General features: G+C 34.5%; 1 non-coding gene across 1 annotated transcript; it reads right to left on the reverse strand.

The window, feature by feature from the left end:
• Window positions 1-2,372: 2,372 nt before the first annotated feature.
• LOC139886867 (small nucleolar RNA R71) lies at window positions 2,373-2,479 on the reverse strand. Its single transcript, XR_011772728.1, has one exon. It is a non-coding gene; the product is annotated as a small nucleolar RNA R71 (small nucleolar RNA).
• Window positions 2,480-27,107: the final 24,628 nt, after the last annotated feature.

Genomic DNA, 27,107 nt, shown 5'->3' on the forward strand with positions numbered 1-27,107 from the left:
ATTGTATTAGGAGCGGTCTGGAGTCTTGAAGTTGTCACTTTTGTATTCGAAACTCGTTTAATCTACTGGTACTTCTATCCTTTATCTTATATAATGTTTTATGATATTATTGCCATGATTAGTGAGTAGTTATCTTTAGTGTATGCTATGATGTAAGCAGTTATAATGCCGAAATAATATTATGGTCTGTGTATGTTGTCGAAATGCTTTCCGATTATGCTTTAAACTCAATCGCTTTTCCAACTAATAGAACGTAGTTATAGGCTCTGTTATTGGGAAGTCGCGAACTCCGATTCAGAGTACACTATCTGTGTCACCCCTTGGTAAGAGAAGTCTATCGGATACAACGTAAGATCGACTGAGGCACACCGGTTGTAGTAAGTCTATCAAGCTTTGGATTCCGACTGAGGACTCTTTTGTAGTGAAACATCTGACTAGACCCCTAGTACATTGTCGGTCCTAGACCATGCTAGTGTAGTCACCAAGCATATAAACTTCGTACGTGCACGCTGAAGCGCAGCGGTTTTTGTAAGCTGTACCTCTGCTAAGTAAGGCCATGGAACACGGTTAGTGTTGACCAGTACACTGCACCATAACGCGGTCTCAAGCATTGCAACCCGCTTGAGGGATTCTTAGTTAATTAAGGAACTGTTTCTTTAGACACATAAAGGATTGGACCATTAGGATAACCGAACGTGTTCATGGAAGTCAGACTTGACTTGGCCATGTTGTTCTTTATTTTTGAACTCTTTTTAAGGGCCTAACTATCTTTTACCAATCATTAACGAAAGCATTGAAACACATCACGTCTCTCGGATATGGTAAACCATGTATTCTATTATGCTTAAGAAAGTTTAGACCATTTTGGAATGTTAATACGTCACCCAACCGAGTCGCTCAATTGGATGAGCCGTCTGAACGTGTATGCCTGTAGGCAGACTGCAAGGGCGTCGGGGGTAAGGGACGTTGCTGTCTATTCAGAATCTTCAAGCCTAACGCAGTACCCAGTGACATGTCTTATGACAGGGGCGTTTAGGACCAGTGTAATGAATACAAGGCCTCTACCTATTCATGAGCCAGCATTCCATAATCTCGGCAGAATAACTGATGAAGTCATAGTATGCACTTACTTTAACCTTATCTGAATTACAAATTTTATCGCATTTACTTTATCTATCTTAAATTAGAAAATCCCAAAATAAATATTCACTACTCCCTAACTATCTTAGGCTACAATATAGGTTCGATGTTACTGATATCTCAAAAATACGACTCTAGGTCATACTTCCCTTACTTATAAGGAGTAGTAAGATTTAGGCCCCGCTAAATATAAATTTAAAACAGTACCCTCTCCCACGAGTGGCTGATCCTGGCGATCCGCGGCCTAACGACACCGCGCAATTAAAACCGTCCGTTTCGGCCATATCAGGAGTCCTACTAGTTTTTTGCGCCGCTGCCGGGGAACTAGTATCAGGCAATACTGTTTTCAATCAAACTTATTCGCAAGCATTTAGTGGTGTCTAAGAAAGACAATTATACACGGACTTGGTTATTGGATTTTCCGAACAGTCGCCAATTATATTGGGACCAAAAGGATCCTGCCTCTCTATAGTTGGCCTGGCCTCTTGGTTTGTTGAATAGTTTGTGCGGAACTTTGTTACCGAAATACCAGGGAATCAGTAGCCAGAACCAAAAACATATTCCACCATAGGATAGTTAGTTAATTAGATTAGATTACTTTAGATTACTCTAGTTTACCTTAGATTAGACCACCTTAGATTACCTTAGATTGCCTTAGATTAAATTAGATTACCTTAGAATTAGATTAGTTTAGTTTAGCTTATTATAATTTAGCTTATTTGCCAAAATTAAAAACAAAAAGGCATACCTAGTGTATGACCCAAACCCGATCTAGACCAGGGCCGTTGTTATTCGTACCTGATCCAGACGCAATAATCTCTAAAGCACGCAAGGAAGCACGAATCAAAAACCAAATGGCGTTACGCGTTACTTTAGCAGAAAACACCAAACCCTCGATTGAAGGTCGAGGAGGACCAATCAGATTTCCAGAGATTCAAGGACACTCGTTCGAGTTAAAACATTACATCATCCAGCTCATTCAGAATAGCTGTCAATTTCATGGATTACCGAATGACGATCCTAATTCTCACCTTGATAAATTAATATCTCTTTCGAACTCCTATAAATAGCCAGGGATAGGAAAAGATATAGTCCGGCTATACTTGTTCCCCTATTCTCTTACTCATCATGCTCAAACTTGGTTTGAAGGACTGGAAAAAGATTCCATCACGTCATGGACAGAGATGGCGACTAAATTCCTAACCAAATATTTCCCTCCTTCTGAACAAACCAAACTGAAGAATGACATCATTAACTTCAAACAAAGTTATGATGAATCTCTTTACACTGCATGGGAGCGTTTCAAAACCCTGCTGAAGAAATGCCCTAATCACCAGTTAGAATGGTCAGCCCAAATTTGTACCTTCTACAATGGTCTTACGGTAAATTGTAGGACGACGATCGATGCAGCAGCTCAAGGGAATCTGATGAACCAAACCGCAGATGAAGCATGGGAATTGCTCGAGAACATGACGATGCATCATCATGACTGGAACAGTGGTGAAACAACTTTATCATCTGCCCCACTCTCTGCACTTAACAATCAAACGGAGGCCATCAAATCCCTCACAGATAAGATGGAATATCTTGCAAAGCAACTCGGAGAATTGAAGACGCAACTGCAGCAGGTTAACCAAGCTCAGGCTTGTGTTAATTGTACCAACTCGCAACCTACTAAAGACTATCAAGTTGAGTACGAAAACCCTGACGGTTCAGTCTGTTACGTTCAATATCCAGCTCGTCCACCAAATCCCGGATTCAATCAACCACCAAGGGTTAATCAATTTCAGTGAAGCAATCAACCTTTCCGCTATCGCTATCCACCTTATCCAGCCCAACAATCTCAATTGACCTACGATCAACCACTTCCACTCACTGGTCCCCCAGTTGAGGAGAATTCCCCTACCACCCAAATTACAAAAGCAGCTAATCCTACTCTCGGAGCTGAAGATCAGTTAACTCAGTTCATCCAGGGACAACAACAGTTAAATCAGAGAACTGCAACCAGACAAGATCAGACGGAGATACTAATGAGAAATCAATTGGCTCTGCTCAAAAGTTTAGAAACGCAGCTCGGACAGTTATCACAACGCCTTGAAACCCGACCGCAGGGAAGATTGCCAAGTAATACTATCCAGAATCCCCACATAGAAGAAGCAAAGAAAATGGATTCCGTAATCCCAGAGGAAGAACCACGGAGAAGGTCAACTAGGCTCAAGAACAAATCGACATATACTCAGAAGCTGACCCCTGAAACTCCAGTTCGCGTACCTTATCCTGGAAGGCTACAAGAAGAACCATCCAAGCTTGATTCCTTCAAACTTGATGGCAGATTCCTAGACACCATGTCCAAAGTTCCCAACCAGAAGAGATACATCCGAAGGCTTCTATCTACAAAGGAGAGGATACCAGACTCTAACAAAATTCCACTGAGTGAAGAATGCTCTGCATTACTCAGAAACTCTCTACCACCTAAGCTAGGAGATACAGGTCGATTCATTTTCCCGTTTTCAATCTACCAATCTGGAACCATTCATGCGCTAGTAGATTTAGGAGCAAGTATCAACCTAATCCCCTACTCTCTCTACAAGAGATTAAAGTTAGGAGATTTGTCACCAACCAAAATGACAATCCAACTTGCCGATCATACAATTCAATATCCTAAGGGCATAGTTAAGAACGTCTTAGTGAAAGTCGACAAATTCTTGTATCCTATGGATTTCGTAGTAATGGATATTAAGGAAGACCTACACACCCTAATAGTGTTAGGAAGACCTTTCATGAATACGGCTAGGACTGTCATTGATGTGTACAATCAAACCATGATCTTACGATCACATGGGGAGAGCGTTATGTAGAGACCCGTTCTAATCCATCTGGACGAAGTCCATATCGATTACAAACGATTCACAATAGTTGATTACATTGCGAGGTACTTGACCTCTATATGACACATTTTACAAACATTGCATTCGTTTTTAAAAGACAAACTTTCATTTCATCGAAAGTTGACGACATGCATACCATTTCATAATATATTCAACTATAATTGACATAATAATAATCTTGATGAACTCAACGACTCGAATGCAACGTCTTTTGAAATATGTCATGAATGACTCCAAGTAATATCTCTAAAATGAGCAAATGCCCAGCGGAAGATTTCTTTCGTACCTGAGAATAAACATGCTTTCAAGTGTCAACCAAAAGGTTGGTGAGTTCATAAGTTTATCATAAAACAATAAAATTCATCATTTTGATAGACCACAAGATTTAAATCCTGCATGGTACAAATGGGCCCGAATCCTATACCCACCTGTAATGCACATGCGATATCTTTTAAATACAGTACACCTTTCTCGTGTACGAAATCATCTTTCATAAATCTTAGTAACCGTACACATATCTTGTGCAAAAAATAATATACACATAACCTGTGTATAAAATCATTCTCTTGATACATAACATTCATATCAATTGGTGGCAATTATCATATCCACATAATTCAATGGTAGCAATTATCATGTCCACATAATTCACTGGTGGCATTTATCATGTCCACATAATTCAATAATAATCCGCAGAACTTTTGTCTGCATAATAATTCATTCAAAGAATGTTTTGCTTGTGTCTATCTCGTCAAACATTTATAAAAGCATTTCATGTATTCGCAGTTCAAAATATATTTCAAAGGCATTTAATAAAGCAGTTGTAAAAACAGCGCATGTATTCTCAGTCCCAAAAATGTAAAGAGTAAAAGGGAGCAAATGAACTCACCATACTGTATTTTGTAGTAAAAATACATATGACGACATTGAACAAAAGTAGGGTTGACCTCGGATTCACGAACCTATATCAATTATATATATTAACACATATATTTGTAATCGAACAAATTTATTATATCTTAAATTATATATTATATATATTTAATTTGTATGTATCTTTAAAAATAACTAATATTTATATAGTTATATTAATATTTATATATGATTTAAAATACATCATTTGTTATATATGAATGTTTATATAAAAATATATGTTTATTATATGTAATATTATTATAAGTATGATTTTATATGCATAATATTTATTTGTTGTAAAATAATAATAATGATAATACTAGTAATAAAAATAATGATAATAGTAATAATGATAATAATTTTTAATAATAATAATACTTATGTTCATAATAATAATGGTAATAATAATAATAATAATAATAATAATATTGAAAACTACCTTTAAAGCTTTTCTAAAAAAATAAATGCATGTGCCCGGGCTCGAACCCGCGACCTCCCGCTAACCCGATACAACGCATAACCATTACTCCATCTTGTTCTTCCTGGATTAATTATGATTTCAAATCGTTTTATTCATGTTTAGTTTTTCTTCTTCTTCATAATCACTATCATTTTTCATCAATTCACTCATAACTTCATCATTATCATTCGTAATTGTTTTAACGGTATCCTCACGATCTTCGTTATCAATATCATACGTATCATTATTATTAACTTTAACATTTTATCGTTTCACAAAAATCATGATCATAATCATAAAATCATCCTAATACTCCGATAATCATCACAATATTACCATCACAACGTGTTATCATCATATTAATTTTGAAACAATTGTGAGAATTTCGGCCCAATAAGCTAAGCAATTACTCGACCCAGCAGTAGAACGGATCCCAGCCCAAGCAAAATCTCTAAGCAGGCCCTCGGTCCACCAGTCAGCCTATACAGGCCACGGCCCACATCATTCTTACAGCCCATTAAAACATAAATTAACGGCCTGCAGTTTAAATTACACTATTTGCCCTGAATAAAATATCTACGTAGTTATTTGGGTGTTACATGAAGCATCGATCAAGGACACTTGTAGTAACAACATGTATCTATCATAACATCTCTATATCCCATTTCACTTTGTCAGCCATACACTAATATAATATTAAGATGGCTAAAGTAGTAGTAATCATACATGTTTCCCACTCATAATTGCTTTATCTATTATTATAACTATCCATGATACATGTCACGATTGGAAAGAAAAATATATAAGGAAGCACAGCCATTTTGTTGTTCGAAGTGAAGCAGGTAAACACATTAGGTTGTTAACATTTTATGTTGGTGGTTCACTAGGATGATCAAGGTGAATCGAAGGTGATCGAGAGTGATGGCGGGTGAGGGTTTTCTATGTGTTTATGTATATAATCTTTATGTTTATATATACATAAATATATAGAAAGTGTGATTGATTGAAAATAAAAAGAAAAGGAAAATAACGATGGTGACAAGTGAGTGATCAAATGGTTATGAGTTTGAGTTCACAAGGGAATATCAAGAAAGAAAGTGGTTTCTGTGGTGGCTATGGTTTCCTAATCAATTTTGAAGAGAGGGATAGATGAGAGAGATGGCGAGAAGGATTTAGTAGGTGTCTCTCTGGTTTGTGTCTATGAACTTTCAAATGCTAACAATGACAAGGTGATCGAAGTGGGTGTGTTAAGGTGGTGATGGTGGAGTGATGAAAGTCTCGGTGGTTAATGGTTACAAGGTGATGGTGACAGCAAGTTGTTCAGTGGTTTCAAATGGTGGAAGTGATTTGTGCTTGATAAAAATCGGAACCAAGTAAGTAGTAGTTCAGTTTGTAACGTAGTTTTAACAGAAAAGTATATAGATGCAGCAACAAGAAACGTGTCTTAGTATAGTTATTGGTTGTTTGATCAAACCCAAAAATAGAAACAGAACTGCAGCAATGATCGATTGTTTGTTTGATGATAATCAGTGATGATAGTTAAAGGGTAGTTTGTGGTTGTTTGACCCATAAGATGATGTTTGTCATGGTTGTCTTCGACAAGAAACATGTAATATAATTATTTTATGTGGTGAGTTTCGTTGGTGTTCATAGTTATGTTTGTTGAAATCTACCGAATTAAGAAGAAGTTGGTGAATGATAGATATGATCATTGAATATGTATATAGAAAAGAAAGATAAATAAAGATGGAAATTGATGGAAAGGTGTTATTAAGTCAACATGTAAATCAATTAAACACAGTGACCTATAACACAGTGACCTATGATTCATTATTGAAAGTATTACGGATGAAAACAATGATTTGTAGATTTTTGTGAAATCATAAAGTTAGAATGACATAACAGAATGAAGAAAATAAGAAAAGTTGGATCGTGATGTTTACCAGATTTGTTTTGTATCTAAGATGAGATCGACATTAGGAAAAATCAGAGATTGGAAAAGAGAGATTAAAAGTGAAAATCAGAGATTGGAAAAGAAAGATTAATAGTGAAAGGGACAGAAAACAGATTCAGTATTTTAAATATATTACATTTAATAAATATAATTATTAATAATAGTAATACCTTTAATATTAACAAAAATAATAATAAGTTTGTATTTTAACAACAATAACATTATTTAAAAAAATTGATAATTTTGATAATAATGATATCACTAACAATGTTAATAATAATATTAGTAATTATATTACTGTTAATATATAAAAAATAATAATTTTTAGTAATCATATTAATAATGATAATTTTAATAATAATATTTAATAATATTCAAATCATAACTAAATTATGATTTTACTCATTCTTATAATAATATTTATATTTAGAATATTGTTAATCATCTTCAAGTTATCAAGTTATAATATATATATACACACACATATATTCATATACTCATATCTATTTAATATTAATTGTTCATGATTTGTCGAAAATGGTCGAAGGGTAAATGAATACATGAACACTGTTCAAAGTTTTTGAGACTCAATCTTACAGACTTTGCTTATCGTGTCAAAAATGTAATATCATATCGAGAGCTTGGTTTAAAATTAGTCGAAATTTTCCGGGTCACTACAGTACCTACCCGTTAAAGAAATTTCGTCCCGAAATTTGAGTGTGGTCATCATGGCTAACAATAAAAATGTTTTCATGACGAATATAAGTTGATGAATAGGGTTTTATCATTATTGAGTAATATAGATAAAACAATTTGATTACGTGAAGAGTATAAGTGAAGCTATCGCAAGAGAGTGAAATGAGTAAAGGCAGATTCGTCATATCTTTTGACGTAGATAGGATTGATTTCCAAGTTCAAGAGATTCGGAGAAAATTTTCGTAATAAGATTTGATTCTTCGGTAATCAAGGGAATTAGGATCCGCTTTAAATGCGATCATCTGTTTTGATTGCTCTGTCATATTTTCGACTATAAATCCACCCCATCCGTTTCCTTATTTACATATCTCACATCTTCTATTCTTTCTCCCTTGATTCATACTTTAAAGCATTCATCAATACGCTTCATCCAGTTCTGATTCTTGATATACTCCCAACTTTCATATCTGTCATTCTTCTTTTTCATCTACCGTCGGAGGAAGTTATTTTCTTTTACCATTACCTTGGGGTTATAGTGTTTTTCATTCTCCCGTGTCTTTATATTGCTATACGCATTGATATACACGGTTTGTAATTTCGGTGTTGTCATTGGGCTTTATATTTTCCCTTATACCTCGAAGCTCTTTGCCTTTTTATTCTCTTCTCGACTCTAATAACGCGAGTAACAGTCCAGAATTCGTAAATATGGAGTTTCGAATAAACTTAATGTTCTAAACAAGAAGGAACGTAATCGCACAATTTTATTTGTCAAATTACCAGAATAACTGAGAATAGAACTATCAAGAATATAGTTTCTTGATATGTTCAGAAGTTAATCAGAATGAAAGAGTTATGTAACATGACACATGATGACGTTTTAATCTGTGAATCATCATGTTCCATTTAGAAACTCAGCATGAATTACTGTAATATAATCACGTTGATCAAGTGTTATTATATTATGCTAACTCATGCATCAGTTCTCAACATTACTTCCATAACATTTATATTTTAAGCTCAAAAGTTTACAGAATATAGAAACTAACAGTTTCTATATGATGTAATACTGATAGCACGAAGAGATTTATGATTTCAGATAAGAATAGTTATAAAAATATCTTCAGAAATAGGGAGGATATTTATAATGAAAGATACGATGATATCTTAGAATTTCTAACATCAGAGGATGATGAAGAATATTATCCGCAAGGGTTTAGAGTAAGGAGCAAGATATTCGCTAAAGACTTCAGCAGGCACTGAATTATTTGGATTCTTTGAAGGCAAGTTTAGTCTTTGTGATTTGTCCACGGCTTCCTTCATAGTTTCGCATAATTCGCTTTTCGGTACTAAATTTTCTATTGAGCGTTCCCAACATTCCATTCTTTATCATCAAACTTTTGGCCGTTTAGACCATCTACAATTTTTCTGTTTTCTTCCGCATTTAATGCTACGATATCTGAATCATCGATTATCAATCCGAGGTGGTTTCAAGAAAATTATGTTTTTAGATGATTAAACGCTGATGGTAATATGGTAGAATATAAAAGGTTCTCCGGTAACAATGAAAGAGCACGCATATATATCAAGGTTACAATATGGTTGTTTCGAACGAAAAGTCGAAGTTGACTTTCTGGAGCTGTGACAAAATTGGCTATCATGAACAGGAGTTGCAAAGTTATTTTCGGTAATAATAACGCTAAAGGAATTAGCACAACTACGTGTTAAACGTTTACTCAGTTTCCGAGAGTTTTTCAGGTGCATAACTATATGCATAAATCTTTCCTTCCGTAGATGAAGTGCGGTTGATTCATCCTATCGATTGAGGTGTTTTCAAGAATCATGAAAGGTTTGAACACAGATTGTAATCGTCAAGATACAAATGAGGTTTAAGATGAAATCAAGTGGCAAACTTGAAGAATCGTTTAGTTTCATATGTTATAATCAATATTTTTAAATCATTTTGATTGTCCAAAGTGGGTAGTCCACAGTTAGCAATCCACAGTTACTAATTCAATAATTCATATACAGTTTATAATATTCGAATTAATTAATACGTATCGTGACCCGTGTACATGTCTCAGACTCGATCACAACTCAAAGTATATATATTATTATAGAATCAACCTCAACCCTGTATAGAGAACTCGATCATTACTGCATATAGAGTGTCTATGGTTATTCCAAATAATATATATATATATATATATATATATATATATATATATATATATATATATATATATATATATATGCGTGGATATGATATGTCAAAACCTTGTATACGTGTCCCGATATTTATAGTGCGTAAAAATAAATAACAGAAATTAAATGACGATAAATAAAATTGCGAGAATGTAAATTGCGATAATTAAATTACGATAAATAAAATATAATCAGTTAGCTAGGAACAATTAGCTAGGAACAGTTAGCGTGGATTCTTAACAAAATTTTCTCATGGTTAATTTGTTTGTTTCTAACAAATTTTTATTTTTGTCCAATATTTTCTTCATTATGCCTCTTGTTGGATTCTGATAGACCAGAATCCAAATATGAAATTGAATGAAAAGGGTTATTCTGCGGTATATCGGTGGTTGTAAATAGGATATTAAATGACCATTGAATCAGATTCGAAAGTGTACAGTGTAACTTATTAATGTGAAATCTAAATATTTCTCGGGTATTACCTACCCGTTAAAATATTTTCACCATTAACAGTTTGTACAAAAGAATTTTTAATTACAATCTTTATGAAAACATACTTAAATATATATTTTCTTCAGATGTAATTATAGATTTAATGAGTTAATATAGTATTAATCTCATTTAATTTACCGTTAGAACTAAGATACATAATCTATAAAACATTAGAGATTACATAATCGCCATGTTGAACGAAGATAAAATATATAGAACGATACTTAGAACGATGATTATGCTCGTGGTACAGAATGTGATATTGAGGCAAGGATTGTTGATGATACAGGTGCTGTTACTGATGGAACTGTTGGTGTCAGTGATGTTGCTGAAGCTGGTAAGTTTTGCACCATGTTCTCCAAATTGATTACTCGAGCGCGAAGCTCGTTGACTTCTTCGATTACTCTGGGATGATTGTCAGAAGGAACGAGCGGGTGAATAAGGTTTTGAATTTTTTTGATATCATAATATCATTGCGTGGTATCCTGGAAATGAGTGTGAAAATGGTGTTTCGGACGGGTTCGCCGGTAAGTGCTTCAGGTTCTTCACCAAGAGGTGAACTTGGTTGATGGAAAGGATCGCCTTCTTCGCGTCTCCATGGATTAAGTCGACTATGAACCCATCAGATGAATTGACGCTGACTGATTGGTTGATTCATTCTGGTTATACTGCTTTCGGAGTTCGAGTGGAAATCCATATCAGAATAGCTGTCGGAATAACTATCGGAATAGCTATCGGAATCTGAGGGACTCGAACTGGTTGAGGGATTCATCTCGTACGATCAGCTGAAGGATTTTCGATAAGAAACAGATTATAAGATGTAGATTAGTACCCTGCAATACATAAGTTACATATGCATATATAATACTAAAATCCCATAAGTTACGGAGGAATATACGGAGTATGTCAGGCAGAGTTTACAGTAATAGAAATGCTAAGATATGAATTAGCGGATACGCTAAGATATGAGTTTTGTCTATACACTATTTATGCAATCAATGCAGTAAGATGTGTCTAGACTAAGAATGATAAGTAGGTAATTTCCTAAGAAGGATAAGCAGATGATTTCTGACTAGAAATGATAAGCAAAAGTTTTGACATGCAGACACGGTCGAAGTCCAGACTCACTAATGCATCCTAACGACTATCAATTAGACTCACTAATGCAAGACCTGGTTCGCTAAGACCTCCGCTCTGATACCAACTGTAGAGACCCGTCCTAATCTATCTGGATGAAGTCCATATCGATTACAAATGATTCACAATAGTTGATTACATTGCGAGGTACTTGACCTCTATATGATACATTTTACAAACATTGCATTAGTTTTTAAAACACAAACTTTCATTTCATCGAAAGTTGATGACATGCATACCATTTCATAATATATTAAACTATAATTGACTTAATAATAATCTTGATGAACTCAACGACTCGAATGCAACGTCTTTTGAAATATGTCATGAATGACTCCAAGTAATATCTCTAAAATGAGCAAATGCCCAGCAGAAGATTTCTTTCGTACCTGAGAATAAACATGCTTTCAAGTGTCAACCAAAAGGTTGGTGAGTTCATAGGTTTATCATAAAACAATAAAATTCATCATTTTGATAGACCACAAGATTTAAATCCTGCATGGTACAAATGGGCCCGAATCCTATACTCACCTGTAATGCACATGCGATATCTTTTAAATACAGTACACCTTTCTCGTGTACGAAATCATCTTTCATAAATCTTAGTAACCATACACATATCTTGTGCACAAAAATAATATACACATAACCTGTGTATAAAATCATTCTCTCGATACATAACATTCATATCAATTGGTGGCAATTATCATATCCACATAATTCAATGGTGGCAATTATCATGTCCACATAATTCAATAATAATCCGCAGAACTTCTGTCTGCATAATAATTCATTCGAGGAATGTTTTGCTTGTGTCTATCTCGTCAAACATTTATAAAAGCATTTCATGTATTCGCAGTTCAAAATATATTTCAAAGGAATTTAATAAAGCAGTTGTAAAAACAGCGCATGTATTCTCAGTCCCAAAAATGTAAAGAGTAAAAGGGAGCAAATGAACTCACCATACTGTATTTTGTAGTAAAAATACATAAGACGACATTGAACAAAAGTAGGGTTGACCTCGGATTCACGAACCTATATCAATTATATATATTAACACATATATTTGTAATCGAACAAATTTATTATATCTTAAATTATATATTATATATATTTAATTTGTATGTATCTTTAAAAATAACTAATATTTATATAGTTATATTAATATTTATATATGATTTAAAATACATCATTTGTTATATATGAATGTTTATATAAAAATATATGTTTATTATATGTAATATTATTATAAGTATGATTTTATATGCATAATATTTATTTGTTGTAAAATAATAATAATGATAATACTAGTAATAAAAATAATGATAATAATAATAATGATAATAATTTTTAATAATAATAATACTTATGTTCATAATAATAATGGTAATAATAATAATATTGAAAACTACCTTTAAAGCTTTTCTAAAAACATAAATGCATGTGCCCGGGCTCGAACCCGCGACCTCCCGCTAACCCGATACAACGCATAACCATTACTCCATCTTATTCTTCCTGGATTAATTATGATTTCAAATCGTTTTATCCATGTTCAGTTTTTCTTCTTCTTCATAATCACTCTCATTTTTCATCAATTCACTCATAACTTCATCATTATCATTCGTAAATGTTTTAACGGTATCCTCACGATCTTCGTTATCAATATCATACGTATCATTATTATTAACTTTAACATTTTATCGTTTCACAAAAATCATGATCATAATCATAAAATCATCCTAATACTCCGATAATCATCACAATATTACCATCACAACTTGTTATCATCATATTAATTTTGAAACAATTGTGTGAGTTTTGGCCCAATAAGCTAAGCAATTACTCGGCCCAGCAGTAGAACGGATCCCAGCCCAAGCAAAATCTCTAAGCAGGCCCTCGGTCCACCAGTCAGCCTATACAGGCCATGGCCCACATCATTCTTACAGCCCATTAAAACACAAATTAACGGCCTGCAGTTTAAATTACACTATTTGCCCTGAATAAAATAACTACGTAGCTGTTTGGGTGTTACATGAAGCATCGATCAAGGACACTTGTAGTAACAACATGTCTATCATAACATCTCTATATCCCATTTCACTTTGTCGGCCATACACTAATATAATATTAAGATGGCTAAAGTAGTAGTGATCATACATGTTTCCCACTCATAATTGCTTTATCTATTATTATAACTATCCATGATACATGTCACGATTGGAAAGAAAAATATATAAGGAAGCACAGCCATTTTGTTGTTCGAAGTGAAGCAGGTAAACACATTAGGTTGTTAACATTTTATGTTGGTGGTTAACTAGGATGATCAAGGTGAATCGAAGGTGATCGAGAGTGATGGCGGGTGAGGGTTTTCTATGTGTTTATGTATATAATCTTTATGTTTATATATACATAAATATATAGAAAGTGTGATTGATTGAAAATAAAAAGAAAAGGAAAATAACGATGGTGACAAGTGAGTGATCAAATGGTTATGAGTTTGAGTTCACAAGGGAATATCAAGAAAGAAAGTGGTTTCTGTGGTGGCTATGGTTTCCTAATCAATTTTGAAGAGAGGGATAGATGAGAGAGATGGCGAGAAGGATTTGGTAGGTGTCTCTCTGGTTTGTGTCTATGAACTTTCGAATGCTAACGATGACAAGGTGATCGAAGTGGGTATGTTAAGGTGGTGATGGTGGAGTGATGAAAGTCTCGGTGGTTAATGGTTACAAGGTGATGGTGACAGCAAGTTGTTCAATGGTTTCAAATGGTGGAAGTGATTTGTGCTTGATAAAAATCGGAACCAAGTAAGTAGTAGTTCAGTTTGTAACGTAGTTTTAACAGAAAAGTATATAGATGCAGCAACAAGAAACGTGTCTTAGTATAGTTATTGGTTGTTTGATCAAACCCAAAAATAGAAACAGAATTGCAGCAATGATCGATTATTTGTTTGATGATAATCAGTGATGATAGTTAAAGGGTAGTTTGTGGTTGTTTGAACGATAAGATGATGTTTGTCATAGTTGTCTTCGACAAGAAACATGTAATATAATTAGTTTATGTGGTGAGTTTTGTTGGTGTTCATAGTTATGTTTGTTGAAATCTACCGAATTAAGAAGAAGTTGGTGAATGATAGATATGATCATTGAATATGTATATAGAAAAGAAAGATAAATAAAGATGGAAATTGATGGAAAGGTGTTATTAAGTCAACATGTAAATCAATTAAACACAGTGACCTATGATTCATTATTGAAAGTATTACGGATGAAAACAATGATTTGTAGATTTTTGTGAAATCATAAAGTTAGAATGACATAACAGAATGAAGAAAATAAGAAAAGTTGGATCGTGATGTTTACCAGATTTTGTTTTGTATCTAAGATGAGATCGACATTAAGAAAAATCAGAGATTGGAAAAGAGAGATTAAAAGTGAAAATCAGAGATTGGAAAAGAAAGATTAAAAGTGAAAGGGACAGAAAACAGATTCAGTATTTTATATATATTACATTTAATAAATATAATTATTAATAATAGTAATACCTTTAATATTAACAAAAATAATAATAAGTTTGTATTTTAACAACAATAACATTATTTAAAAAAAATTGATAATTTTGATAATAATGATATCACTAACAATGTTAATAATAATATTAGTAATTATATTACTGTTAATATATAAAAATAATAATTTTTAGTAATCATATTAATAATGATAATTTTAATAATAATATTTAATAATATTCAAATCATAACTAAATTATGATTTTACTCATTCTTATAATAATATTTATATTTAGAATATTGTTAATCATCTTCAAGTTATCAAGTTATAATATATATATATATATATATATATATATATATATATATATATATATATATATATATATATATATATATATATATATATATATATATATATATATATATATATATATACACACACATATATTCATATACTCATATCTATTTAATATTAATTGTTCGTGATTTGTCGAAAATGGTCAAAGGGTAAATGAATACATGAACATCGTTCAAAGTTTTTGAGACTCAATCTTACAGACTTTGCTTATCGTGTCAAAAATGTAATATCATATCGAGAGTTTGGTTTAAAATTAGTCGAAATTTTCCGGGTCACTACACGTTACCTTCAAAATTGACCGACCAACCGATCTTTCTGGACAGGCAGAGATGTTTGCTATATCCACCAGACGGATCACTTCCGATGATGAGTCATTACCACCAGCAGACGATATCGAGATGGGTGTCGAATCACAGTCTATAGACGACCCAAAAATGGAAGAAGAGGATCCCAGCGAAGAAATAGATGAAAAGGAGGAATCTGAAGAGGAAGAGGAAATGGAAGACGTAAAAGAAACTGCGACAACACCCGTTCCGAGCACTGAGCGTCATGAAGAAATAATAAGGCTTGAAACGGCAGATCACAGTTTAATCATTCGCTTCAAAAAGAAGAACGACAAGGCTGAGGTTAAGGATATAGAAATTGATCCTGTAAGTATCAAAGTGGAGAATCAGAATACTGAAGAAACCCGTTCATCAGACGCATCCTCAGAGGAACCGGATACCGATGATGACGAGGAAGAGCATCACGAAGACATTCTGACTAACTCACACTCTCCAACCGAAGTAGATCAAGGGGAGCCGGACTCTTCTTCAGATCAAATTCCGGTTATATCCACACATGCAGACATGATTACCTTCATCAATGATACCGATGAATTTGAAGACATTCTCGAAGCCATCCGAAAGTCAACCATTGATTTTTCGCTACGCTTAACAGAACGAATCATGGCTATCAGAGAAGAGCACCACCTCTATCGCCGAAGAAAAGACAATGATGTTGAAATCCTAGAAGAACGCATTCAAGACTTTATCAACTCTCTTCACGATCATATCTATCACGAAGAAAGGCAACGAGAGCATAACTCAGTAGTTTGCACTATTCTCAAAACAAGATTCTGTCGAGATCAGAAGATCATTTACTCTAGGGTTTATAACACCTTAGTCAGATCTGCACTTCCGTTCTCACGAAACGAACGAGCACTACTGACTCTCATCCGGAAGCATATGGATCTTTCCAAGGGCCGCCCGACTTATCACTCTGATTTGCAAATGATCGAGGATATTCACAGTTTTTTCGCTCTTCTGGATAGAGATAATTTCGAAAGCACACCAGACAGACTAGTGATTTACGTAACAATTGATCACCACGCTGATCTGATTATCAAAGAGTTACAAGACGCTGTTATGGAGGAAGCAAGACGAAACAATCCGTTCTCTCATCTTGAACCAGATCGGGTCAACATTGCCACCTATGTTACGAAGTAGCTATCACATATCTTCCACAAATCCACAGATCCTAGTTTCATATTTAAAGCTGGATGTCGAGAGATATACTCAAAGATGGTGAAATTAATACTCGAATCAGGATTGCTGTTGACTTCTTTCCAGCCTCATCTCTTAACTAATCTATGCAAAGCTACAGACTCTTACTGTAGAGATCACCGTTCCGAAGACTTCGAAATTCTAAAGATACAGTTTCTGACATTGTTTGAAGACCTCCGAAATGAGCATCCCGTCAGAGAAATCATCAACACCAGCACTGCAACCATGATTGACATTCATGGTTCAACCAGCAAAGCGGTGGATCATATACTCATCGGCCTTCAAGACTTATCAAGAGCCGAAACTGTGCACTACTTATCGTTCAGAAGATCTTCAAGAGAAGTACCGAACTTGTTACCACTATTGGTCCGACACTTTCTCAGAACTTATCCACCAAGACTCACATTCCCTCAAGAAGACCAAGATCACAACCATCAACGAGGAATGTTTGCTTTTTGAAGAATCACTACGGTCGAGCTAACGACCTTAAACAAAAGCGCTTCTCGGGAGGCAACCCGTGCAATAAAGTAGAGTAGAAGAATAAAGGATGAAAAATGAGCCGATAAAGAAGCAAGGAAGCCAGCCGCATCTGTTAGGGGTATTTCTTTCTTTTTTCTACTAGCTCAAGATTCAAACCATACCGTATCCTAGCTTATCACTAAGTGTGGGATAACACCCGATTAAAACACTAGACAAACACTCCCAAATCTTTAACTAAAACTCCTAAGTGTGGGATACACTAGGAACATTGAGGACAATGTTCGTCTAAGTGTGGGATGTTGGTATCTTTTTATGCTATATCATAATAAACCATTACGAAGATTCCAAGTCCTTAAGCCAAATTTAAAATTTTCTGCAAAAGAAACCCTTTTCGAAAAAGTATTTTTGAAAACCTAAAACGTTTTTCAATAAAAATAAGGCTTAAGTAAGGTGGAAATCTTGTCAGATTGAAATCTCTAATAGAGCATTGCATGACTAAGGCATTATCGACCTAAATTGATTATGATGAGGCTCCACAAATAAGACTAGCATTCATCTTTAATGCTTTACTATTTTCCATTGAGAGTGCCGATGTCTGTACTCAGAATTAGAACTTGCTTTAGATCTACATCTCCAAGCAGCAAAGCGTGGTTCGGTTGTAATCAAAATAGCTACCCATTTGTCAAACATAAGCCTTCCACACCTCCACTACTTCTACTCCACCACCACATCCATATCACCTTTACTATTTCTCAGAAAACCTAGAAAATGAGATTCCTTCCGAAAACCCAATGTTATAAAGCTCTCAAGTATCATGGCAAAGGTCTTGAAAAAGTTTACCGGCAAAAAGTTCCTCGAGATGAAGTCTCAAAAAAAAAAATTTTATGAAGGAGCAGAACTAAATAAGAGAAATGCCGAAGAGAACTCGACCGAAAATGATTATCAATGAAGAAAAAGTTTAGAAGTGCTTCTCAAAATACTTCAGCACTCCTATCTATCCGAATAAAAGTCTGTATAAAGACTACATTACCCTTTTATCTCACCCTTCAAAAACAACTTCACTACCACTCCAAAATTCCTTTCCATCATTGACAAATAACCCATAAAGCTGAGATTACTACCGTTCTCGCGTTAGCAGCAAGGATTTGAGTCTTTATCAAGCCTATGACGATGGGTGCAGCATGACTGGCTATGATCGTATTCATTTCTTAGATCTATAGGGAATCCTAAACACTTGAGTGATTTGAGTGACCCGTGAAAGCTAGCCTATATCATGTAACCTCCTCGCATGCTTGCAAAGATAATTTCAATCCTAACATAGATGACTCACCTTATCTTTTTGCTCTTATAATAAAAGCAAATTGCTTAGGGTATTAGAAAAGAAATGTCGAAAAGATTCTTTAAAATGAGAGTTTGCTTGAGGACAAGCAAAGTCTAAGTGTGGGATATTTGATATCGGCTAAAAAGTCACGTTTTCACCCCGGTATTAAGGCCCAAAAACAAGAAAGATTCGAACTTTGTCGGCAAAATACCCACTTCGTTGGTTAGAATTGAAGAACAAGTAATTACAAAGGTGGTGCAAAAAGAATCAAGAGAATCGGAGCTAAAACGAAGATTCTAGAGCAAAAACGGTGAAAGACAAGAAATCAAGTTACGATCCAGGGAATTCAGGCTGACCAGCAAGCCATACGACCTGCCATACGGCCTGCCATACGGCCTGCCAGTATGGAAACGGCCTGCCATATACATGCCACCACACGAGCCACCAAACGGCCTGCCTTGCATACGGTCTGCCAAATACGGCCTGCCATACGGCCTGCCAAACGGCCTGCCAGGCGTATTTGGCAATTTTCAAGTCTATTTAAAGGGTCTTTATCATTCATTCTAACACACACTTCAATTCACTTCTTTCTCTCTCTTGTACAATACTAGTCATACTTTCAAGGCCTTCTCACCTCTGAGCGGGAAATTAAGTACCCGGAGGCGAACGCTGAAGATTGTATTAGGAGCGGTCTGGAGTCTTGAAGTTGTCACTTTTGTATTCGGAACTCATTTAATCTACCGGTACTTCTATCCTTTATCTTATATAATATTTTATGATATTATTGCCATGATTAGCGAGTAGTTATCTTTAGTGTATGCTATGATGTAAGCAGCTATAATGCCAAAATAATATTATGGTCTGTGTATGTTGTCGAAATGCTTTCCGATTATGCTTTAAACTCAATCGCTTTTCCAACTAATAGAACGTAGTTATAGGCTCTGTTATTGGGAAGTCGCGAACCCCGATTCAGAGTACAATATCTGTGTCACCCCTTGGTAAGAGAAGTCTATCAGATACAACGTAAGATCGACTGAGGCACACCGGTTGTAGTAAGTCTATCAAGCTTTGGATTCCGACTGAGGACTCTTTCGTAGTGAAACATCTGACTAGACCCCTAGTACATTGTTGATCCTAGACCATGCTGATGTAGTCACCAAGCATATAAACTTCGTACGTGCAAGCTGAAGCGCAGCGGTTGTTGTAAGTTGTACCTCTGCTAAGTAAGGCCATGGAACACGGTTAGTGTTGACCAGTACACTGCACCATAACGCGGTCTCAAGCATTGCACCCCGCTTGAGGGATTCTTAGTTAATTAAGGAACTGTTTGTTTAGACACATAAAGGATTGGACCGTTAGGATAACCGAACGTGTTCATGGAAGTCAGACTTGACTTGGCCATGGTGTTCTTTATGGTTGAACTCTTTTTAAGGGCCTAACTATCTTTTACCAATCATTAACGAAAGCATTGAAACACATCATGTCTCTCGGATATGGTAAACCATGTATTCTATTATGCTTAAGAAAGTTTAGACCATTTTGGAATGTTAATACGTCACCCAACCGAGTTGCTCAATTGGATGAGCCGTCTGAATGTGTATGCCTGTAGTCAGACTGCACGGGCGTCGGGGGTAAGGGACGTTGCTGTCTATTCAGAATCTTCAAGCCTAACGCAGTACCCAGTGACATGTCTTATGACAGGGGCGTTTAGGACCAGTGTAATGAATACAAGGTCTCTGCCTATTCATGAGCCAGCATTCCATAATCTCGGCAGAATAACTGATGAAGTCATAGTATGCACTTACTTTAACCTTATCTGAATTACAAATTTTATCGCATTTACTTTATCTATCTTAAATTAGAAAATCCCAAAATAAATATTCACTACTCCCTAACTATCTTAGGCTACAATATAGGTTCGATGTTACTGATATCTCAAAAATACGACTCTAGGTCATACTTCCCTTACTTATAAGGAGTAGTAAGATCTAGTCCCCGCTATATATAAATTTAAAACAGTACCCTCTCCCACGAGTGGCTGATCCTGACGAGCCGCGGCCTAACGACACCGCGCAATTAAAACCATCCGTTTCGGCCATATCAGAGATCAAGTGTGAAATGGAAGAATGAGGCTTGATATTTATAGTGGTGGTGGTGCTAGGTGGCCGTAGGTTATGGGAGGGGACAAGGGGACAACTTTTTGCTTTTTGCATGGTGTTGGTCTAAAGGTGGCACTTGTTGTTGGGATCCCATGCAACATGTGTAGTAATGGTTAACAAAAATGCTAGTATGTTAGCTCATCTTAATGGGTTTTTGTACTACATCTTAATGGATCTTAAATCCATTAAAGTTGGGCTAATTTAATGGTCCATTAACTAGAGTAGGGTGGGTCTAAGTCCATTAAGGTAAAAAGTCCAATAAGACTAACTAGTGTGTATTAGTAAATTACTAAGCGTAATTAAGCAACCAATAAGCCAAGTAAGTGTCATTAGAAAATAACAATTAGTATTACGTAGTTGTAATATTCCAATTATGACAAAAGTTTAACGTGTACAAAGTACATAGCTCGTTTTAAATGACAAGTGACACTAGTTATCGTAAAAGCATTTGAGGATCAAGTTAAGTGATTACGCACTTAATAACACGTTGTAAGATATTAACGAAAGTAATTAATCATGAATAAAGATCCCAGAGCATAAACTAGCTCAGTACGCACATATACGCAAATTCGTGAAAGTATAGAGCACAAAAATATAAGTCGAAAAAGTTGGGTCGTTACATTACCCACCCGTTAAAGAAAATTTCGTCCCAAAATTTTGAGGAGGGACCAACAACGGTACCGAATTTGAAGAAGAAGGATCGTATCAAAATTCCGAGAGACTCGTGGGCTCAGAAGTGAGCTATTTACCTTGAAAGGTACTTGGGCGTATAAAAGTAAGAATAGGTATATGCCATTAATTAAGTCTCTTGACCTTAAATGATTTTGTTTCTTGTTAACATGAATATGTCATCTGAATATATATCCACAAAAGGAAAGATGATGTTTTTAGTCTTAAAGGCATCTTCAGTAAGCTGGATGCATGAAATGCATCATGAATGTTACCAAACTCATCTAAACATTGAGCGCTTATGTCGTAATATAAAGCTAACAGATAGAATGGAAAACATAGTGATCACAACCATGTGATTTGATGTCTGGATAGTGTTAGCCACGAATTTTACTAACCCCTTAATTTCGAAAGGAGACCATAGGCATAAAGAACCCGATATTTAAGAAACATTTGATTTGAATAAATGGATTGAAATTTTAGTTGAAAGTGTCTAATCAGACTTACATGCAATGCAAGCCATAATTATTTATAGCGTCTTCAGGATGGTCAGAACGAGCAATGAATGATATCACCCAGTTCAACATACTGCATGTGAACTTATCCTGAGATGGAAGTAAAGCACAGTTCCATAATGTAACTATATGCTGTCAGTTACATGCTGAAGTTAGGGCTAACATCGACTAGAACAACATATAGTTGCAACCAACGAAGGTAGAAATAGATAGAATAACCACATTAGTGTTATAGATGTTTTAAGCAGTCCCTTCCAAGAGGTTAACAAGATTCATAGATTTTTAAGGTATTTTTCATTATATTTCCGAAAGAAAATCACACGAAAGGTGTGATCTTTGAACGAGAGTGAACTCTTAATACAACGAGCGAGTTGATCTGAATTTATCCTTATACTTAAGGGGATGCGCGGATGAGAAGATACGTGAACCCTTGGTCATAAAGAATGGTTTACTCCAAGTGAAAAGAATCTCAAAAATGATTTCTTGTACCTCAACATACTGATTCATAGAGAGGATGTTTACGAGGGTGTTGCGATTAGCCGTGAAATATTGAGAGTAGAAACCCACCTAGTGCCTTTCCTACAATGGGGTGACCACTGAGTGTACCTCAGAAAACTGAATTATCGGCCCGCATTTTTGCCATGTCTAAACTTAAAAGGAAAATTTTATGAGCGAAAAGACTTCCTAACAAATTTTATAAAACTGCCATCCAAAGTGGCTCAAGAGTTTTTAACAAAGAACTTTATGGTAAGCTTCATCCCCAAAACGGAGGACGAGAAGAAGTGTGATCCATACATGGTGTAGACTAATACGAAAACCTTTAATAAAATCAACCAAGGAAGTTTTGAAAAACCTTTAAACATTTGATGTGACAACATAAACGGAACGAAGTTCTTAGTAAATTTAGAAGTATGTACAACGTGTACCATTTTGCACAAAACTATTTGACTTAAGTTAAACAACTCAATAAAGGAGCGATTTTTAAAGAATTTGAATGTACCACTTAGTATGTACTAACTAAAATAGTAAAGGAAATTTATTAACTTGCTTATATACATACATATATGATTTTATAAATCGCATAAGTGACAGAAAATTTTTATTACTTTCATTTGTCCATAAATCTTGTGAGGACCGCACAAATAAACAACGTGTAAAAATTTCTGATAAACATAGTTTTTCGTATTTCAGAGGTTACGAGTTGAAAAAGATCGAGTGAAAAATCTTTGAATTATCGGGTGACATGGTACTAGGTAATGAAAACTAATGAATTTAATGTAGTTTTGATAATTATCAGGACATAGGTCTTTGGGCCAAAAATTTTCACGTGCGAAGCCGTTGCTAAAAAGTGAGGTATGAAGGATAGAGCATGAGGAAGAGAAGTTAATCGCTTCTTGACTTGCAAAATGTCAAACAGGTTATGACTAATATTAAAGTCGGAATACTGATGGTGTTAATATCACTAAACGAGAATCTCTTAGAATAAGTCAGGACTCAGAGTTATGTAAGAAAGAGCATGGCTCCAACAGGTGTGGCAAATAAGATCCCTGGGGTAACGCAATAATTTTGAATGGTTTAAGTGTTAGTGGATGCCCAAAGTGTAGTGACCCGAACTTTTCCATGTTTATATATATTAATTGAGATTGATATTTACATGACTAAATGTTTCCAACGTGTTAAGCAATCAAACTTTTTAAGACTTGATTAAATGAAATAAGTTTCATATAGACAATTGATCACCCAAGTTGACCGGCGATTCACGAACGTTATAAATTTGTAAAAACTACATGTTGTGGTATATATAGACATATATATATATATAGTTGACATGAGATTATGATGAGTAACTATCTCACTAAGTATATTAACAATGTGTGATATACATAAGAAATGAGATTACTAAGTTAAGAAACTCGAAATGATATATATAACGATTATCGTTATGATAACGTCTACTAAATACATATGTATCATATTAAGATATTGATACACTATATTTAACATGATAAAATGATATTTAAATATATTATTAAGTGTGTTAACAATGAACTACATATGTAAAAACAAGACTACTAACTCAAGAATTACGAAACGAGACTTATATGTAACGATTATCGTTGTAACCATATTTTAATGTATATATCATATTAAGAGATATTCATACATCATAATATCATGATAACATAATAATTTAACATCTCATTTGATATAATAAACATTGGGTTAACAACATTAATTGAGATCATTAACTTAAAGGTTTCAAAACAACACTTACATGTAACGACTAACGAAGACTTAACGACTCCATTAGAATGTATATACATGTTGTGTTTTGATATGTATTCTTACACTTTTGAAAGACTTCAAGACACATATCAAAGTACTTATACTTAACAAAAATGCTTACAATTACATCCTCGTTCAGTTTCATCAACAATTCTACTCGTATGCACCCGTATTCGTACTCGTACAATACTCAGCTTTTAGATGTATGTACTATTGGTATATACACTCCAATGATCAGCTCTTAGTAGCCCATTTGAGTCACCTAACACATGTGGGAACTGAAGGTTTTTCGTATGCCCGAGAGACATATTTAATTAATGTGGCCAATATATTATGATCCAAGTCGGGTCATACCTAATAACAAGCTTACCGACACCTTAATCATATTTAATCTTGATGAATGGATCATTAAATGAATACGCGACACTTGGATTTTAGAAAATCGGTTTTCTAAAATATTATTACTTGAGATAAATTATTTGGATAATTTATATGATAAGGATTTAATTATTTACAGGTTTAAATAATTATGTTGTGTTATATTTTATAAAATAGTTTATAAAATGAAAGTAACTTAACAAATAACATGGGTTTTATTACATGTATATAAATAACATGTTTTATAAAATAAAATCCTCTTTGAGAACCCATGTGGTGGACGGTTTTTTGGTGCCCCAAGACTCAACACCCATGCTTCTTTCTTTTGTTAATTTTAAGATGACACAAGTCCTTAAGTGCATGCTTGTATCTTGAATCAAGGCTTGACTTCTACATGCATTCAAAACTATCAAGTAATAATAAAAACCCCTCTCATTTTTCCTGCTGCAGCTGGCCGAATTTATTAAGGTAAAAAGAGGGAGTTTGAGTTTAATTAAAAGCTCATTATCTAGTGTAATCAAATCCTAACTAAACTTCAAGGTGTTGGGCAAAGTTTGGGGTATTATCTCTTGAGGTTTCATAGTTTTGGAGCTTGCTTTCATCATCATCTTCCAAACTTGCTGCTGTCCAAATTCAGCACTAAATCCATCATTGAGGAGGTATAAACACTCTTCTAATCTTGTTATATTTGTAAGCATATGATTCATGACTTGATATTAATGTGGAATTTAACAAAATGGCTTTACAAATGCACTTGTTCTATTAATGCTTCCGCTTGTATTAACTATCTTAAAATTGGTTTTATGATTGTGTAAACTAAATGAACATGTTGTTTTGAAACTCATTAAATTCCAACAATGGTATCTAGAGCCGAAGTCTATGGATTATGCTTCTTTTATGGTCTTTAAACCCACTATATTTGCATTCCATGCACATGCATGAATATGGAATGTAAAAATGTTCGGGTTTGGGTGGGTTTGATATGGTGGCCGAATTCTTGGAGGTTCCAAGAGGGTTTGGAACTTGAAAATTGGTCATATTTGTTCATATGTTGTTGTTCACAATCATAGTCAAGACCTTGTGGTTGAATGAATGTTTGTTTGGTTGATTTGTTAATTTCAATATGGTTGTAATTATTCATTCAATTGGTTTGTAATAATATTCATTTGGTTATGTAATTTATTTTATATTTGGCATGTAAAATAGATTAGGTTGTATTTTCGTTTTCTAGACAAAATGTATTAGGATATATTTTGTAACAAGATGAAGATGCATGAAGATCACAAGGAAGAACACAAGAAGCATGTGGATGCAAGGTTAAGTGGGAGGTTAAAACCTCTTACTTTGTGTTTCACCCATTGACCGGTGGCATTTTGTTTTCGCCTAAACAAAATGTCTATCAAAAGGCTTGATTGTGAACATTTGTTTTGCATGCGTGGTTGTTTTAATTTCTTGTATGATTGTGGATTGTGTATGTTACTACAACAAGTTATCATACAAGTTAACAACAAGCAAAACTACAATTTAATTGGTTATATTATTAACAACATGAAATTTACCAAACTACAATTTATTCGGTTAAATTGAAATGGCTAAAAGGACATTAATAAATGGTTATTAAGAACTAGAAACGGATTGCACATATAAAAAGGTTTATATCAAAGTAATAAAATTGGCATTATTACATGACATGAAAATGGATTTTCATAAGTACCATACACTAAATGCATGTTGGTGTATGGCATAAAAGTTTTCTCAAACTAGAAATAATGGAAAGTTAAAATCCCTTATACAAGGTAAACAAGTTAAACGCCATCCTTTTGTGTGACACTTAGACATATTAGGGAACTCATGATGGGATAAAGGTCACCTAACCGTCATGAACAAACTAATATGATTAAGGTGAAATTCGCATGCTTGTGGGATAAAGGTCACCTAACCACTTGTATGTTAAGTTTACACGTTTACACAAGTAGGACGACTTGATTTGGAAATCATGAACTTA

This window comes from Rutidosis leptorrhynchoides, chromosome 1 (genome assembly GCF_046630445.1).
Source record: "Rutidosis leptorrhynchoides isolate AG116_Rl617_1_P2 chromosome 1, CSIRO_AGI_Rlap_v1, whole genome shotgun sequence".
Taxonomy (NCBI): domain Eukaryota; kingdom Viridiplantae; phylum Streptophyta; class Magnoliopsida; order Asterales; family Asteraceae; genus Rutidosis; species Rutidosis leptorrhynchoides.